The 17,276-nt window shown below is 37.3% G+C and overlaps 1 protein-coding gene and 1 long non-coding RNA gene across 4 annotated transcripts in view; one reads left to right on the forward strand and one right to left on the reverse strand.

The window, feature by feature from the left end:
• LOC144033367 (uncharacterized) overlaps positions 1 to 3,751 on the reverse strand; it is a 12,890-nt gene extending 9,139 nt beyond the window's left edge. Inside the window, exon 1 of the long non-coding RNA XR_013287956.1 lies at positions 3,642 to 3,751. This is a non-coding gene — a long non-coding RNA (uncharacterized LOC144033367). The remainder of the gene's footprint in view (positions 1 to 3,641) is intronic.
• Positions 1 to 17,276, forward strand: part of pde2a (phosphodiesterase 2A) — a 162,549-nt gene that overhangs the window by 95,693 nt on the left and 49,580 nt on the right. The window lies entirely within an intron of this gene.

The following is a 17,276-nucleotide window of genomic DNA, read 5'->3' on the forward strand; positions in this document are numbered from 1 at the left end:
TGTTAATAATTATTGAGTTGTTAAAATTTATACATTTGCACCATTTTTACATTTTAAAATAACTAATTTAATCAATTTAGTTTCATCTGAAAGGAACTTGCATAATTATAGTGTTTTGTATGCATCTTATTTTTTTTTACGTTTAAACATTTTCTTGTTTTGTACCAAAAAAAAAAAAAAAAGATCGTCCTAATGCATAGTGCACAAACTGCACTCCAACTTCAAGTTTTTGCCAACATAAATAAATCTCTCTATATATTATTAGAAAATATGTAATTATAAATTCTGTTTGGTCCAAAAGGAACTTACATAATTATATTGTTTCTATTTTTTAACTAGTCTTAATATTTTTAATACTTAAACATTTTCTTGTTTTGCACAAAAAATCATTTGAATAATCGGGATTTCAATTATTGCCAAAATAATTGTGATTACGGTATTTTTTTTTCCATAATTGAGCAGCCCTAATATTAATAATATTTTTTAAATTGTTTTAAGAAGTGGTTTGCATGTCTGCCTCATGTCTGTGGCACACTTACGCTATAAATAATCACTCAGCAAAATTTTCAATAAAAATCACAGAAATGTCTAACTTTTTGAAAGCAAATGTAGATTTTGTTCCAGTAGTTGTCTGTTTGCCATGCGAGAATCATCGCTACACAACCTGCTGTTGTGGATTACAACTGCCTCCCATCTGCCACACTGTCCCGCTTTGCTTCGCAACTGCTTTGCTCGGCCTCAAGTGCTGTAAGCTCTGACTAGAAGAGCTCAGCAGTTTTAACCAAAATATCAGTTGTGGTTATTTGGTCCCTGTGAAAAAAAATGAGTGAGTATGAGAAGAGGCAGGGTTTCACCTGTTGTTTGCTGTTATCTTGTAACCATAGCAATGACCATGAGGGTTGTATTATTGCAGTCACCTTGGGAACAGAATCGTAAGGAGTGACATGAGAGATGTATGAAATTGGTGCTGGAATGCCAAAACGCATTATTATCACGAATCTTGAGCTTCTCCAGTTTTTAGAGCTCCTGCTGTTTGTTTTTAATGATTCCGAGTGACCAAAGCCACCTGATTCATGGCAGCCACATCTACGCGGGCCACACTGAGCGAGGGCGTGTGTCGCAACTGCCAGTTGCCTATGCCGGAGTGTAACTAAGGAAAATCAAAGCATATGGAGGAATTAATCTGGCTCTCATCCTTGCAGTATAGCAGTCTGATGGATACAGTAATTATGCAAATGATTGTTCCTGCGTTTGTTTTGTCGATTCTAATTTTGCCTCCCGTGTTGCTGCCTCCTTCGCGAAGAGATCTAATAGCGAGTGTGGGTTCCGTGGGTGTGAAAGATTAGTACCAGCTTTTCTGTGAGTGGGGGTGAACTACGCTGACCTCTGAGTCACAACAATCAACTCTCTATTTAGATTTGTTTCTACAGTAGATTTGTAGCAATAAATCAACGTTTGTCTTTTGTGTTTCACTCGTTCAAGAGGTTTCAAAGACAGATTCAATATGTCCCAAAATGTGTTCCTGGAGGGAAGCCCCAGGCAGACGTTCAATACAAAGAACAACTGCTTCAGATAAGAACATGTGAAACTCATCCTTGAAGAACTTATTACATGATATCACAAAATTGATTTGTTTTGTTATTGAAATAATGTTTATTAATAGGGCCTGACCTATTAATCGGTCGCCGATTATAATTGGCCGATTATTGCCCTTCAAACATCGGCCAAATGGCTGATTATTTTCCCTTGCAATGTTATCATCGAAGAAAGCTAAAGTTTAAGACGCTGTGAAAGCACCCTGAATGCACCATTTTACTTGTGTAGCATTAGCAACTATCAAGTGTGTAGCGTATGTTATTCTGGTTATTCTGTTGTCCTTAAGTGTCCTTTAAACTGTTAAATGACACCCTAGTTGGAGTTAACTGTAAAGTAAACACAACGATAAGAATTACATCCACTGTATATTTTAATATAAAACATGGTTCATTTTTAAACCATCTCTAGCCTAGCGCTAATGCTAATAGCGAAGGGAGGATTCCATTCAAATGCTAACTGGAAGTTAGCATCGACTTCGGGTCTCTCTCACTTCCGGAGTGTTTTTCATTTCAAATAACAAATATTCACACACAAATGTGTGAACACGTACAGGTAAAATAACACGAGGCAAAGGCACAAATTCTTCCGAATGTGCAAACAATTAGTTATTTCAGTAGAATTCAATTGCAACTTTATTCTGTACTCACTTTAAGTGTGTACACCATGGATGCACAGCACCACACTGCCCCCAAGAGGCCAAAACACACAGGAACAGTCAGTATTTGTTCTTATTGTTTTTTCAGTTGCTATTAGTTTATTCTCTTTTTATTTCACTTTTTTGTTGTTTTATTTTGTCATTGTCCTTTCAAGTTATATTTAAAGTGATATTTCAAGGATTCAAAACTTTCTTTTCTCAAAATTCAGGGTTGCAAACATCCAAGGATTTTTTGGGGGGGAGGGGGGCTTAACACATTTCCACAACATGGCATGAAATACAGTCCCCCAGTAAGTAAGTAATTTTATGCATTAAATATATATTTTTAAATAATCGGCCGATTAATTGATAATCTAGAGGGGGGGGGGTTTCGACCAAAAATCAGTATCGGCATCGGCCTCAAAAAATGTTTATTATGGTACAAAATCCTCTCGTTTTTATCCATCTCAGGGGTGGCCATTTTGCCACTTAATAATATTAATAATGCTAAACAATATTTGCACCTTCATTGATTGGCGGGGAGGATGCAGAGTCCTAATAAGTCGTTGGTTTCCATTTTGAACGGCCACTCAAGTTATTGAATGTGATGCTGTGGGCTGTAAAGGCAATGACTTTGACCGATGGCTTCATTGTTGTTTTGTGTATTTTGCAATATAATTTAACATTAATTGAGCCAGGAGTGTGAACGCTTGCCAAAATGTGCGCTTCAGTTAATGACAGATTGAAGCCAGGCTTGAGCTAATCAGTCATTTTAGGACTATAGCATCCATTCCGGTCATTGCCTAAATGAGAAAGTATTTTAGTCATTTCCAGATGATTATCTCTCAACTTGTGACAGCACAAGTAGTCCCAAGAGGATCATGATTTAGTACATTTACATGCAGAGAGGAGCATCCATGTATATCAAATCAAAATTTATTTGTTCAGCTAACAGCAGCAGTTTAATCAGTGTCATAAACCTTTAATTGATTGATTCATTTAAAATAACGATTTGCACAGTGGAAAAGTTTAATATATATCAAGCAAGCTATCAGAATTTGAAAACAGTCCATATTTTTGATCAGCTTCCAAGATCTTCATCATAAAGTTTTACCGCAAAGTTATCCTTTCAACTGCTCAGCTTCTACCAGTTACCAAGTGCCAAGTACTAAGGCTGTCTCTTCATTAGTTTGTGCACAAAATCATATGTCAAGCACAAATCTAAATCTCTCCATATTTTTCTCTGTAGCCTCGAGCTCGCTTTATCATAAAGAGCCTGTACCTTTTGAAATAAGTCTTAGTTCTCACCTGATTGGCACCATGACCTCCTGATTCGAGGTTGACCTTCCACATAATAGAAGCGTTAAAACGCAAACCCAAAACTGATTCAGTTAAAATGATTCAAGCTTGCCTTGTCGTTGCTTTTGTTTGCAGCCTGCCGAGAACCTTGAAGCTTGTACGAGTGTGTATTAAACTGCTGGATGCAATTTGCAGTGAAGTGTCTTCTTGCTCTCTCAAATCAACCTGAAAGACGAGTAACAAGAATGCAGCCCTGGAATATGTCGTGTTGTTTGGGTATAAAGTGTATGACGCACCCACATGAAAACACTTGAAAAATGATTGATTGAGTCGTTATTTTTCTATCAGAGCAAGGACACAAATGAAATGAATGAAATGTGTGTCCGTGAAGCACATAAAATAGGTGTTTTTTTTGTTGTTGTTTTTTTTAAATGAATGTTCTCAATCAATGTCTTTTGGTGCCAATCCTCTCTTTTGTTAGCATTCATCCCCGTCAGATCAGGTGGCTTTTAATATAAATACCATTCATAATTTACATGACAGAGCAGCTACTCAATGGCTGCCTCTTCATTGCATTACTTAAGAATTTGTCGTTTGACTGGAGGGATCGTGATCTTCTTCCCACATCAAACCCTGTTATGAAAGCCAAAGGTTGAAGATGAGCTTGATAGATCTCGAGTTATGTGGCAAATGTCAGCGGAATGAGGTTGCACAATGCCACAGAACATGAAATAAATGTTAATTATGTATTTGGCATTTTGCTGAAGTGAGCTAGTTGGAGGAGCAATGCGTCTGAACGCACATCAGAGCATCCAAGCGCGCACATGGTGCATGAAAGACAGAATGGCTGGGACAAGACAGTTTGATCAGAAACATCTCTTTCTCTGACTGATCTGACAGGAAACAGACACACAAGAACTGGATCCTGCTAACATTTCTCTTTGTGTGGCACCGACAGCTGAACAGAATATGTGACTGATGTGTGAATAAAGCAGTCTGAGTGTGCACGTGGGTTTAATATCTACTGGATCCACAAGTCGTTTTCAACATCATGGACCTATTTTATGGCTTTAGTGTTGATTATTATTATTATTTGCAAGATTGTTGACATTTATTCAAATAACATGAAATTCAATTCCTGAAGAAAATATGTGAACTGTTCTAACAACATTCCTCTTCAGAAGAAGTAAGGAAGAGTTTAGTGACCCGCCTGGTGTGCTCTAAAGTCAATAATAGGCTCCAAATTAGAATATAATTGGAATCTCCCCAAGGAGTATAAGATGCAGCGGATGGTGAATGGAAGCTGATAGATACTATAGCCACAGTGGAAGTGGGAGTTTTTGAGTCGGAATAATCCACATTAATATAAAGTATTCCATTGTGATATACACAACATAAACTCTTCTTGAACATGGCATGAATTTCTTTTAGAGACATTTTTCATGGCTGCCATATTAACACCCAATTACATGCTTTTAATGCTGGGTTCACACCAAAAGCGGGGGGAGGCGGTTCGGCGTCGCGTTTGCATTGTAGTCAATGGAGTTTGCGCGCACCGGAACGAAAGTGCATGGGGCGGCGCCGAGGACGCGTTTGGCGCGCTGGGACGCGGTGCGCACCAGCGAAAATCCGCACACTCTCATATTTGCCAAAGTTAAAAAAAAAATGGAACTTTTTTCGCATTTCGCCTTGCGGTAGCCAATCGGCTTCGACCACGGGGTACGTCACACATAGCGTCCTCTCTGTTGTCACCCCAAGCTAGCCAGGACACGGCCAGCTAGGACAGAATGGTGAGCAAGGAAGTAGCATTCAACTGCTGGTAAGCCTGTTTACTTGCTATTGAACTGTACCGAGGTAGCAGCAGTGTTTACCATGCAAAGCTATTTTTCTGCCGGCCGCCAGATAGCCACTAAAAAAGCGAAAGTTCTATCACATACCTCAAAAAAGGGAGAAAATAGTGCCACAGCTGTTGAGTCCCAGGAAAGAAGTGGAAGTTGTTGGCGGTGCTCACTTTTGGTTGACTTGCTAAAGTTCTCCACTTCCTTGTTCACCAATTTATTAATATTAATTATAAATATTTTATTTCTAAAATAAACTGCAGGACAACTCAAGTGATACATTATCACACCATCACCTACGCTTTACTCTTTTAAAATAGAGGGCAGTTTTTTTTTTTTTTTTTTTTTTTTTTTTTTAATGAAGTGTTAAGTATTAGAATAGAATAGACACAATTATCCAAGCAATGGCGGAGTAATCAAAGTTGATTTAATGATACCTTTGCAGAGCATAATTTGTAGTCCGATTTATTGTCTAGATTGTGAATTGATTAATGTTCTGCTCCCTCTAAATTGTAGATCGGACTTTGGGGGGGAAATGGAGGAATATAATAAAACAGCACCACATCGGCCCCAAAACAATCTGGCCCACCAGGCATCTGCCCTGTATGCCAGATGACCAAACCAGCTCTGGATGCAGTAAATCTGCTTCAGTTGATGCTCAGTCTGTTTTTATCTTCTACTGTTGTTCAAATAACATGCAGCATTGTGTATGTTGTACTTTATTTGAATTAGTATTCAAATGCATTCCATTTAACTGCTTCATTTAAATTTTGAACTAAACCCCATCAATGTGAGGAATAGTGCTAAGCCAAAACATGAAAATTGAATGACATGGAGTCTGTCACTGTTTCTTCAAGAGGAAGTGCTTATGGTGTGACAAACTATATGAAGGCATGCCAAATGAAAGGCAGATATAATTATAATCCTGCTGCATCTACAAACACTCTGCTTAGATGATGCACGTTAATGCCAGGTGCCTTTTGGATATTTGTTTGTGTGAGAGCATAAATGCGTGTCAACGTGCTAGAAATATGTGAGGGAAATTGTGAAATGAAACTTGGCTTTTATGGTTCCAATATTGAAGAGGCAGTAAGGAGGTACCTGTTTGTGTGCATGTGTGAGAGCGTAATCCTCCCCATCAAAACGATTCTACAGCCCTCGCTCATCTCCTCCAGTCTTTCCAAACAGAGGAAGAGAAGATTAGTCACACCGCCTCCACTTTTGCTCTCCATCTTTCTCTATCCTCCCTATTACAAGTGTGTGCGTGTGTGCGTGTGGGCTCAGCAGTTTTACGTAAAGCTCCATAGAAAAGGCAGGAGTCAAGCCAGAGAGTCCTTGGCACTGGAATGCGATTTTTCTTCAATGGGCCATTTTCTTAAAAGCTGACCCTGTCATACTGCACATTCTATTGGACAAACACACACAAACACACACACACACACCCTCTGACTTGAACATGTATGCAGAAGCACTCCGATTTGGGAACAATCATTGTGGGAAAACTAGGGCTGGGTATCGATTCTAATTTCTTCAAACAATTCGATTTCGATTCATGAGTACAGTTCGATTCGATTTTGATTTTTCCCCGATTCGCTTTAGTTCAATCTGATATTAATTATGGAACAACAATTCTTAAATATCAAGGACATGACAAAAACTCCACAAACATTAGATTCTAAATTTAATTTTGTGGAGGCAGTAACTGGTTAAATTATTTAGTTTATTAATGAAAGTAGCACTTGTGTTACACAAACACTGACATCAGCAAGGATGAGATGAAAATGTTTCATAATTCAATAATTGTAAATAAATAAATATATTGAATTGTCTTAAAGTGCAATAAGTCAGATCTTTCATAAATGTAAGAAAATACTTTTAAATTCCTGTGGACAGTAAATTCCAGGAAAACAATAAGACAAAAAAAATGGCATTTAAAATTCTATTTTCTTATGAATTTGTGGGCAAAAGAGATAAAATAATCAATTCATGGTTTTATAAATCGATATCAGGTTCAAAAAGGAAAATTTATTTGATTATTCAATTTTTAAAACCCAGCCATAGGAAAAACGTACCCAGTATTTGTATGACAGCAAAAACATTAAAACATACATTATATTCTGAAATAGTAAAAGGTAGTGGCCTCTACTCCAATAGAGGCCATGTCGCAATTAGTCGCTTGAGCAAATAATAATTTTAATAGATCCTTTTTTTCATCTCCAGCAACAACAAAACAGGCAGTTCCATTCAGTATCTGTAATTACCTTTGCTGTAGACAGCTCCACAAGGTACAGTTTGGTTGGATACGCTTCCCCCTGATTTGGATTGTGCTTTCTGATGGTAGGACAGCAGCTGTATGAGCTCCGTAATAAGTGCGACAACATAGCCGCAGGTCAGTCTGTAACTCGCCAGAGAATTTAAAAAAAAAAAAAAAGGCAACACAAGACACAACCGCCTTTAAATCCCTTTTTTGTCACATCCCACAACATCGCTTTTGCCTAAGGTCCTGAAACATATATTTCTTTAGATCTTTAGACAAACGAGGCCATAAGAGGCGGGTTGAAAGGAAACTGGTTGCTTTGTACATAAAACAAACAACAAATAGAGGCATTGTCTCAAAGCCATGCGGCAAGTGTGGTATTTGCATTTTTGTCTTATGGAAGGCTGTTAAGAGTTGTTTCGATGATAAGTGACTCTTGAATACAATACAATACAAATATTTCTTTCTAACTGCACTGCATTATTGATTTGAACCAAGAAGACAAGCAAATAGTGCAAATGTGTAGCAGTTACACATTCAGTTCTCACTGTCTCAGCTTAATGGCCGATCAGCAGATATCAGCCTTTATACTGTTGTTCCTCCTTTAGAAAATTCTTGACAAGTAAAGGTCTGCGTTGAATAAATGGCGGTTCTCTCTGGGTTAAATAAATTCCTCTGCCTACTATTTGAAAAAAATATGGTATTCAGTGTACCCTGATCTGTCACCTTTGGTTCTATTGGGTCGTGACAAGTTTCTCACCTAAGAACATTCTGTAATATGTTTTACAGTTTACACGATCAGGATTTTTCGGCCATTGAGTTTGGGAGAAAAAAAAGAAAAATTTAATCAGAACATTGAGCAATATATTCATTTAAAATCGTTCATTTTTTTTTAATCTATTTTATTATTTTCTATATTTTATTTCAAGTTATATTTACTCTATACTCAACCACCACCATTCCGTATAATTGAAAACCCACATACTGTACTATATAATTGAGGGCAAATCAAATGCATGTAGAGGAAAAAAATAATAATTCATCAAAAAATGCCATTAAACATTAAATATAAAATGTCATGTCTTATTTTGCAGAGCCGATCAATGGCATCATTGATCGATTGGTCACATTAAGACATTACAGCCTATCACTGATTTTTGCATAAAAATGCAAAATATCATGAAATCCCGATTTAGCCGATCAGATTGATGTTTGTTAGAGTGAACATTCAAACACTTGCTATCCAAGACATTTAGTAAAAGATCACAATCTAGTAAATCCTTCTCAACTGCACAAACAACCTGTTAGACTTAACATATAATTTAGCATCTGCTAGTTGCAATCTTGTTAAATTAGGGTCCTTAAGTTTGAATGTATGTAGCAGATGATGGATGAGAAACAGATGAATGGTGTGCGCCAGGCTGATTACCTGCTTTCATAAAACAGCCATTTGCTGTACAAGTCAATTTCATGGGGTCTGACTCAATTCGTTACTGGCATCAGAACAAACACGCATTTCTTAAAAGCATCTCATTTAGGCTCTTAAGACAAAATTTCAAAGTTGTGGAACGCAAATGGTCTTTTTTTAAATGACTTTGTTCTTTAATAACTCTCACTCTTTCTTTCTCTCTTTCCTTTATGTTCATTCTGCTGCTAATGACCTGCTGATGTCAGGTAAGAGATTGCAACATACACTCATGGATGGATGGATGGATGGATGGTAGCACAGAACAAAGAAGACAAGCTGAATAAAGGGATGGGATCTGAAAGACAACCATGTCTATCAGTTTGGTAGCAAGACATTTTGGCTCGGATGGCTTTCCTCTGTTGCCATGGTTGCGCCATCACATACCAGCTGGCCTGGAAGAAAGCGGTGCCAGCACATGCACGTGTATTTTTATACTCTTCAGCCAAATTACTTACATTCATAGCATTAATTATAAATCCTTCCCTGTGGTGTAGAAAATTATGTAAATTAGCTAATGACTTCATATTTTGAAATCTCATCCAAACACAAAAAGTGAGGATTTGATTCTGCAATCTTAGGATATGACCATATTATCAGATTTATGAGGCACTGAAGTGTTGCATCTGTGAAAAATGAGTTTAATTTCCTCATGATTCGTGTTAAATAAACAATTTAGAAAATAGTGAAAGCATGCAATAACTGTCAACCGTTGCCGAGATCAGACCAGTTGTTGATTGAGCTGCCTAATGGCCTCCCATGGCTGCTTCTGTCGTCATTATTTAATGCACAAGGCAACAGTGTGAAGCTTTGAAATCACCCAATTGGCCATATTCTACTACAACAATCTCCTAACACAAACATAGCATGCTGTTTGTACCGCACTTCAGAGTTTGTAGTACTCTTCTGCTTTCTACTAATTGTGGGAATGCTGAAATCTCCCCACTTTTTTGCCGTGTAATAACTCCAACATAATACTTCCGATTTACACAGTTTTTACACAAATTTCAACTTGCTTCAAAAATTCACACCATCTTGGGAGTATATCATCTGATTTCACAGTACTTACAGTAGTCGCACAATTTAATGTTAAACTTTTCCCCATTCATTTTCAATGGCACTGACATTGAAAGTTCCACTTTCCACGCCCACTTCTATACATACAACTTCTCATCATTACCAGCTCTGTGGTACTGCTCAGTGGCGCAATTGGTAAAATGCATTGTCCAGTAACCAGGAGGTCATGGGTTTGAATCCCACCTCTGAAGAAGAAGAAGAAGAAGAAGAAGAAGAAGAAGAAGAATTAACACAAAATTATAAAAAAAAGAAAAAAAGGAAAAAATACTGAAAAACTGGCAGTATGAATGGGTCTTTATTGTCTTATAAGCAAAAAAAAAAAGAAAAAAAAAGTTCCAAAATACTTCAAAGTGAATAGGTGAATCTGCGGCTATTGGACCACCGCTATGTGGTGTCCACTGTACAAGTATAGCAGGCAAACTTAATTACCACACTTTTAATTGCCTTTTAATTGTGCATTATTGCAAAAATAATTCCACTGAATCCCTCTGCTTCATTTAAACTGTTGCATGCAGTTTGGAAGCTTGTAATCCTCATGACATAACTTGCTCTTAATTTGGAAGTTAACTTGCACAGATCGCTGCTGGCTGTGTCCCTATCGCCTCTCAATTTCTCTTCCACTGCTCTTTGCACCTGCCACACAATGCCCTCAATCAGTCTGATTGGGGAATTGATCGCAGCCAGGGTTAAGGTTCAAGTGTCACGCATACCACGCTGTTTCCTGTTTCTTTGTGCAAGCGCATGAGTCTGTAAAAGTGTCTGCTTTGTAAACAATTTATTGACGCTTTAAACCTGTGCTTTGTAAGGATCTTGGCTTGACTAGGTGTTTAAAATTATGTGTTCACATTTGTGTAAAGTAGGATTACAGCGACTTACCTTTGTGTGTATTCAGTGCTTTAGAAGCTTAACGCATCCCTGAGGGTGTACATTGCATATTCTGTATACACCTTTGACACAAAATGTATTATCCGCTGTGCAGTCGCACATCCAACAAACACTATGCCTTCAGATGGCATCGTTCAAATATCACTTGAGGCAAACTTATCAGTACTCATATGCGTGGTGGACATGCTGCTGTTATTACAGGTAAGTGGCATGGCGTGACAGAAAACAAATATCTTTATCATGCAGTTTGGTTTGCCTACGAGTGGTATTGCACACATGCACTGAATAGACAATTAATACAACATTGTATTTCACCTTACATATATTGTCATTTTCCCAACTGCAGCATTGTATGACGTTGAATGCCTTCCGTTTGCCAAGTGAAATGTTTGAAAGTATATGACAACACGTGTGCAGCAACTCCGTTGTACAATATGTGCTGATCTCAGCGGCATACTCGTCAACTGTTGACAGAATAATTGTGTACAGCTTTTTGGAAGAAAATTGGAAAGCAATGTCACATTCGCGCCGTGGATTTTGTTAGTTTGAATTTCAAAGCAGGCCTCTGGAATAGGCTGATAAGACGTATCTAACAAATATAATGTTATTTGTTGCCATTTGGTACTCTCTTGTCTGTGTGAGTTTGTGTCCCTGCGCATGTGTCACTGCGGTTACATTAATCTTCCTGCATTTTGGGGACAAAAAGAAAATATGAAAGATAAATCATGGGATTTTAAATGAAGATGTATTTTTTCTCAAGGACACAGTGAATGCTCAACTGTAAGGGGGATCTCGCTCACACTCTGGATCCACGCCGCTTTCTTAATGAAGAAGCGGCCATCCATCACTAAACTCCCAATCAATCACTTCTAGTCCAATCAGTGAAATAGACTTCAGCAGGGATTTAGTGCATGAATTTGGGTGTTGAAAGCTGTCTTAAGGCAGTTTGTCTTCTAACCCTTAAAATGAGGCCCTTTACATGATATGATTTTATGACCGTTGAATTGAAATTTGGTTAAGGTCTTCACAAACAAGGGGATATATGATCGTGTGCGTATGTTTTGTGTGTGTGAATGAGTGAGTGTTTTAGCCGTAATTGTGCCACAGCACATTTCTTGTCCAGTCTGCACTGTCCACGGCAGGAATCCGTTAGTCAGACTAATGACCTCTGGCAGCACCCACACACTGTCATGCTCCTTGTATTGGCTCGTTTGTGTGTGTGCGCATGCGTGCGTGTTTGTGACCACTGGGGCCACCATTGATTGAGTGCCAGGTGCCCCGTTGTCAGTGCACATTTAGCCTTAGTAGAAATAGGTCTCGATGTCCCCTCCACTTCATCATGTGTGTTGATTTCAATCTTTATCTTCACCCGCCATGACATTTTCTTCCTTTCAGCTTCCTCCTGTTTGTCCTCCTTTCAGAACCGACGACGAATTGGGCTGTAAGGAATCCAAATGCCGTTGAGCATAATCATGAAAGATTCATCTTTTCTATTCTAAATTGCATTCTTAATGAAACTGCAAGTGCTGAAACAAAAATATAATATATGCATGGCGGTTCTATCCAGACAAAAAAAGTTATTTTGGATGCAAAAGTAGATGTACAGAAAAATATAGTCTTTATATCAGACTAGAAACCTTTTATCAACAAAAGTACAAAAAGTAAAAAAATAAATAAATAAATAAAATAAAATAGTAACACCATCTTTATTTCATCCACATCTTCAAATAAGGTCCCCTAGAATTTGAGAAAGAGGAAAAAAAACAGATTGAGTATATTTGCTCTAGTTTGCCAATGTTTTTCTCACCCATATACTATACTTTTGGATGCTGAGGGCAAGCGTGTTGTCATGGTGAAGCGGCCACAAGTTGTCCTACCCCAATTTTCACCTCTTCTCACGCACTGAACAAAGAAAATGCTACATGATCTCTTTGTGGCCGTGCTGGTTGATCTTCTGGCCCATATTGACGGGGGAAACTCATAGTTTGGGTTTAAATATATTTTTTTGTGACACCACCTGGAACTTTTGTGACTTCCTTACCTTCTTTTTTATTATATTTTATTTAGGGGTGTCAAAATTAGTGCGCTCATTTTGAGTGAATTTAACGTTCCTGTAACGCCACTATTTTTTTTTTTTTTAAACACATTATTAATGACCGCCCTTATTTGGAAAGCCTGTACTGGGGGAATTCCAGCAGATGTGTCTATGTCAAAATTTAGCAGTAATACATTTAATAATAATGCATATATAGTGTTAAGTTGTATTTTACAATTTTAAAAATGTGCAGAATTTCACAAGTTATGACATCTTAAAGATTAGATAGCTCTTAATATGCAAAGAAAAATGCAACGTTGCCAACGTCTTACAATGCAATTATGCCATCTAGTGGCATAAAAAATGACCTCAAGACAAATCATTATCACACTCGTTTTTTTCCGGTACAGTACATCTTTTTAACTCAATATTATCAGTTATTGTGAAATTACTGTATTATTTGCTTAAAAATGCAGCCATATTTCTGTTAGTTTAACATTTTTTCCCCCACTTTTATGTTAACAACAGTATAAAAATGAGGAAAACAATATTTAATTGTACATTTAGAAGAGATGTAACATTTGCGATTAATCATGAGTTAACTATTGAAGTCATGTGATTAATTACAATTGGAAAAAAAAATCGGCTGACACCCCTAATTTTATTACACTTTTCTACAATACAATGCTATTATTCTTCATTAAAAACATGTAAAAAATCTTCTTTGGGCTGGGCAGGATGATTGGAATTTCAACTCATTTGATTAGAGAATATTCATTTTGAAGACTTGGTCACAGAAAAAATTAAACTTGTAAGTCAAGATACTGCTGTGCATTTTTGAAATTCTGTTGTGAGTGAAGAAAGTTTTTATTTATTTTTAAAAATAAATATAAACATGCTTTTACTGGTTGTTTGTCTACTTCTAATCTCACAGTAATTGCCTTCCTTCTCCAGTTGTAAATCTACAATTTGTACTTTTGTTTCTGAGTTGACAAAAATAGCACATATCTACAAATACAAAAATGTGTCATCAAATGTCCATCTCACAGGGAGGCAGTAATCAGTCATGATGTCACATGGGAACAGCATGTGTGTTTGTCAATTGGCAACATCAAATTGCAGCAGCTGCAGTCGGATCATTATTGACTCACTGAGGTAAAGACCTGACATAATGAAATAAAAGCATTAATCCTAAAGGAGACAAAAGAAAGTAAAGGTAAGCAGGTGCAGCTTGACGCCACAGTCACTCTCACCTGCAGGTAGTTCCAAATCAATTGGTCTGATTGTCTATATAGCATACTGCAGCACGGAGATAGAACCTAAGGAAAAAAATAAAATCTAAAAAAAGACAAATGAGGCAAACATCACTTTGACTTTACCAGCAACCTACAGCATATCCCAATCCAAAATTCCATTTTTATTCCGTTCCAACAATTTTTCCTCTGATGTTTTCAGTATGCAAAATAAGCTCACTTCAATTAATAAAGCCTTCCTGCCAGCGTGCAATTACCCTTCTCGGGCATGTTCCACATTATGTTGTAGCTATTGGGGTTATAATTACACTTGTGAATTCTACTCGTTGCCAACTGAAATAGCTAACCTTGCGGGATGTGCCAGGGAAGCTGAATAATGAGTTTCTCTGGTTTAATTCTATACGTATGAGTTTAAAATGTAACATGACATGTGGCAAGTAGCAAGGAATGTATTATGAGACTATATGGAATCTTTTCATATAGTTGCTTGTGTCTGGGACTGTCAAATATAAAGTTGTAGATGTGGAATGTTCCTGAAAGATAACCAATACACATACGCTTCAAAAGTACTGGAACAGAGAGGCCAATTCTTTTATTTCCGCTGATATCAAAAGATAAATATGAGGCAGACAAGAGATCAACATTACAACTTTTGTTTCCAGGTATTTATATCTACGTAGATTGAGTAACAACTGAGAAGATTTGTTCTTTTTTTTTTAACCTACTTTTTTTATATCCTTTATTATGACAGGTGTGTTGTTTTGCCCAGTCGTGTCCTATTGTTCAACCAATAAATATCACTTAATATCGATGCTCAGTTTCAGTTTTGGGATTTCCCTATGGAGACTGTATGGTAAAAAAAAAAATGGTAAAAAAGTGGACATGTCCGGCTAAACTATACAGGTATAACTAATAAGAAACTCAAATTATTGTGAATCTGAGAGAAGACTGTAAATCAAATGCAATGCACAAAAAAATTGACATATCCAGTACAAGCAGGAAAATAAGTGTGACATAAGTTACAATCTCCAGAGTGCACGAGTGAAGCTATCACAATTTATTGTGTTCTTAAAGGGGGGGGGAAGTACAGTGGCTACACCAATTTGGAATTTGTAATAATAATACAATGGAGATGAACCTTTTTTTTTTATGCTTGGTCGCACAGTATGGTGCCAGAAAAGTTTTTCTGTGCAACAGAACATTAAACACAGTGGAGGTAATGTCACACCTTAGGCTTGCATGGCTTCTTCTTGGACTGGCTCATTAATCATCATTGATGTAACGTGCGACGGCAGCAGCAAAATTAACTCAATAATCAATGGTAACATTATGTCTGGCGGTTCAAAGAAAGATGCAACCAAACTACACTCTTTGCTCCCATTTTTTATGAGGGTTTTATGATGTCTGAGGACTCATAAAATGAGTCAGGACTGAAAACAAAACTTCACCTTTCAGAGTGGCCTTTTATTGAGGGCAGTCTAAGGCACACCTGTTCACTAATCATGGTGTCTAATCAGCATCTTGATATGGCACACCTGTGAGGTGGGATGGAGTATCTCGGCAAAGGAGAATTGCTCACGATCACAGATTTAGACTGGTTTGTGAGCAATATTTGAGAGAAATGGTGGTATTGAGTATGTGGAAGAAGTTTTAGATCTTTGAGTTCATCTTTTGATGTCAAACAAATGATTTCAGTTTACGGCTACAGTAAAGGAATTGGCCTCACCGTTCCAATACTTCTGGAGAGTATCTATGTTGATATATGACCCATGAGGGTTTAAAAGAGAAAAGACGAGGTCAGGAAGGGTGTGGGTGGTGTTTGGGGACAGGAGATGACCCAGTGCAGGTACACAGTGACTCATGGCACGGGTGAAAAGTCAAGAGGTCTCTTAGATGTCACAATGTACTTTTGTGTGTGCGTGTGTTCCTGAAGAGAACAGATAAACACGGAAGTGCTCAGTGGGGAGTCCATCCTGGAATTTTCAACAGGAAATGTTCACTACCTTTAAACAATGGCACAGTGCGCACACTGATACAATACATGTAAGGGCACTCACGCACACGCGTGCCTGTACAGTAGATAGCCTCGAAATCATGCTAGACTAGCGCTGAACATTTGATTCAATTTACTCAGTGTGTTTTTCTAAGATTTTGTCAGCTTGCACTTGTGCATATTTCTCTTCATATGTGGATGTGGGTGGGTACAAACACGTAATCACTCACACAGTATGGTGATAATTGGTCTAATAGGCTTTAATTTCTAATTTTGTTGCATTTCTGTGCAGCTCTCTGCAGGTGAATTCCTGCATGAATAAATACAAATATTGTTATCAGAATAAGGGATGTTCAACAACACTATTTTCAGACCTTTTTCAGTACTCTACTCTTGAGTAGTCACCGATACCAAATACCGATACCACTCATGCTTTTGATACATATAAAAAAAAAACAATGACAGATCATTTTAAAGAAATGCCTACATTTGCCAAAATAGCATTTTTTACAATTGCGTGAAATTAATTGCAATTTTCTATCACGTTATAGCATTTGTCCATAAAATACATATATATATATATATATATATATATTTTTATAGAACACACAATAAAAATGAATTTTAATTAATTAATTAATTAAATGTAATCTGTCAGACATGTATGCCTTTAGTTCCTGATGGTAAAATGGCCACCAGCACAAATTGACCTTGAAATGAGGTCGGGTATTGATCCAAAACCGATACCTGCTATCTGTACTGCGCATCCCTCATCCGAATGATGTGTTGAACGTTGAGTCATATAAAAGTCTTTTGGTGTTTATCGGAATCACTTTATCTTTTCCCAAATAGGTCACAAATGCACTTGTAACTAATTGACATTTGACTAATTGACATTTTATGAAGATTTGACTAATATCTCATTAACGGTTAGATGAATTGAA

The sequence above is a fragment of the Festucalex cinctus genome, chromosome 13 (genome assembly GCF_051991245.1).
Source record: "Festucalex cinctus isolate MCC-2025b chromosome 13, RoL_Fcin_1.0, whole genome shotgun sequence".
NCBI lineage: Eukaryota > Metazoa > Chordata > Actinopteri > Syngnathiformes > Syngnathidae > Festucalex > Festucalex cinctus.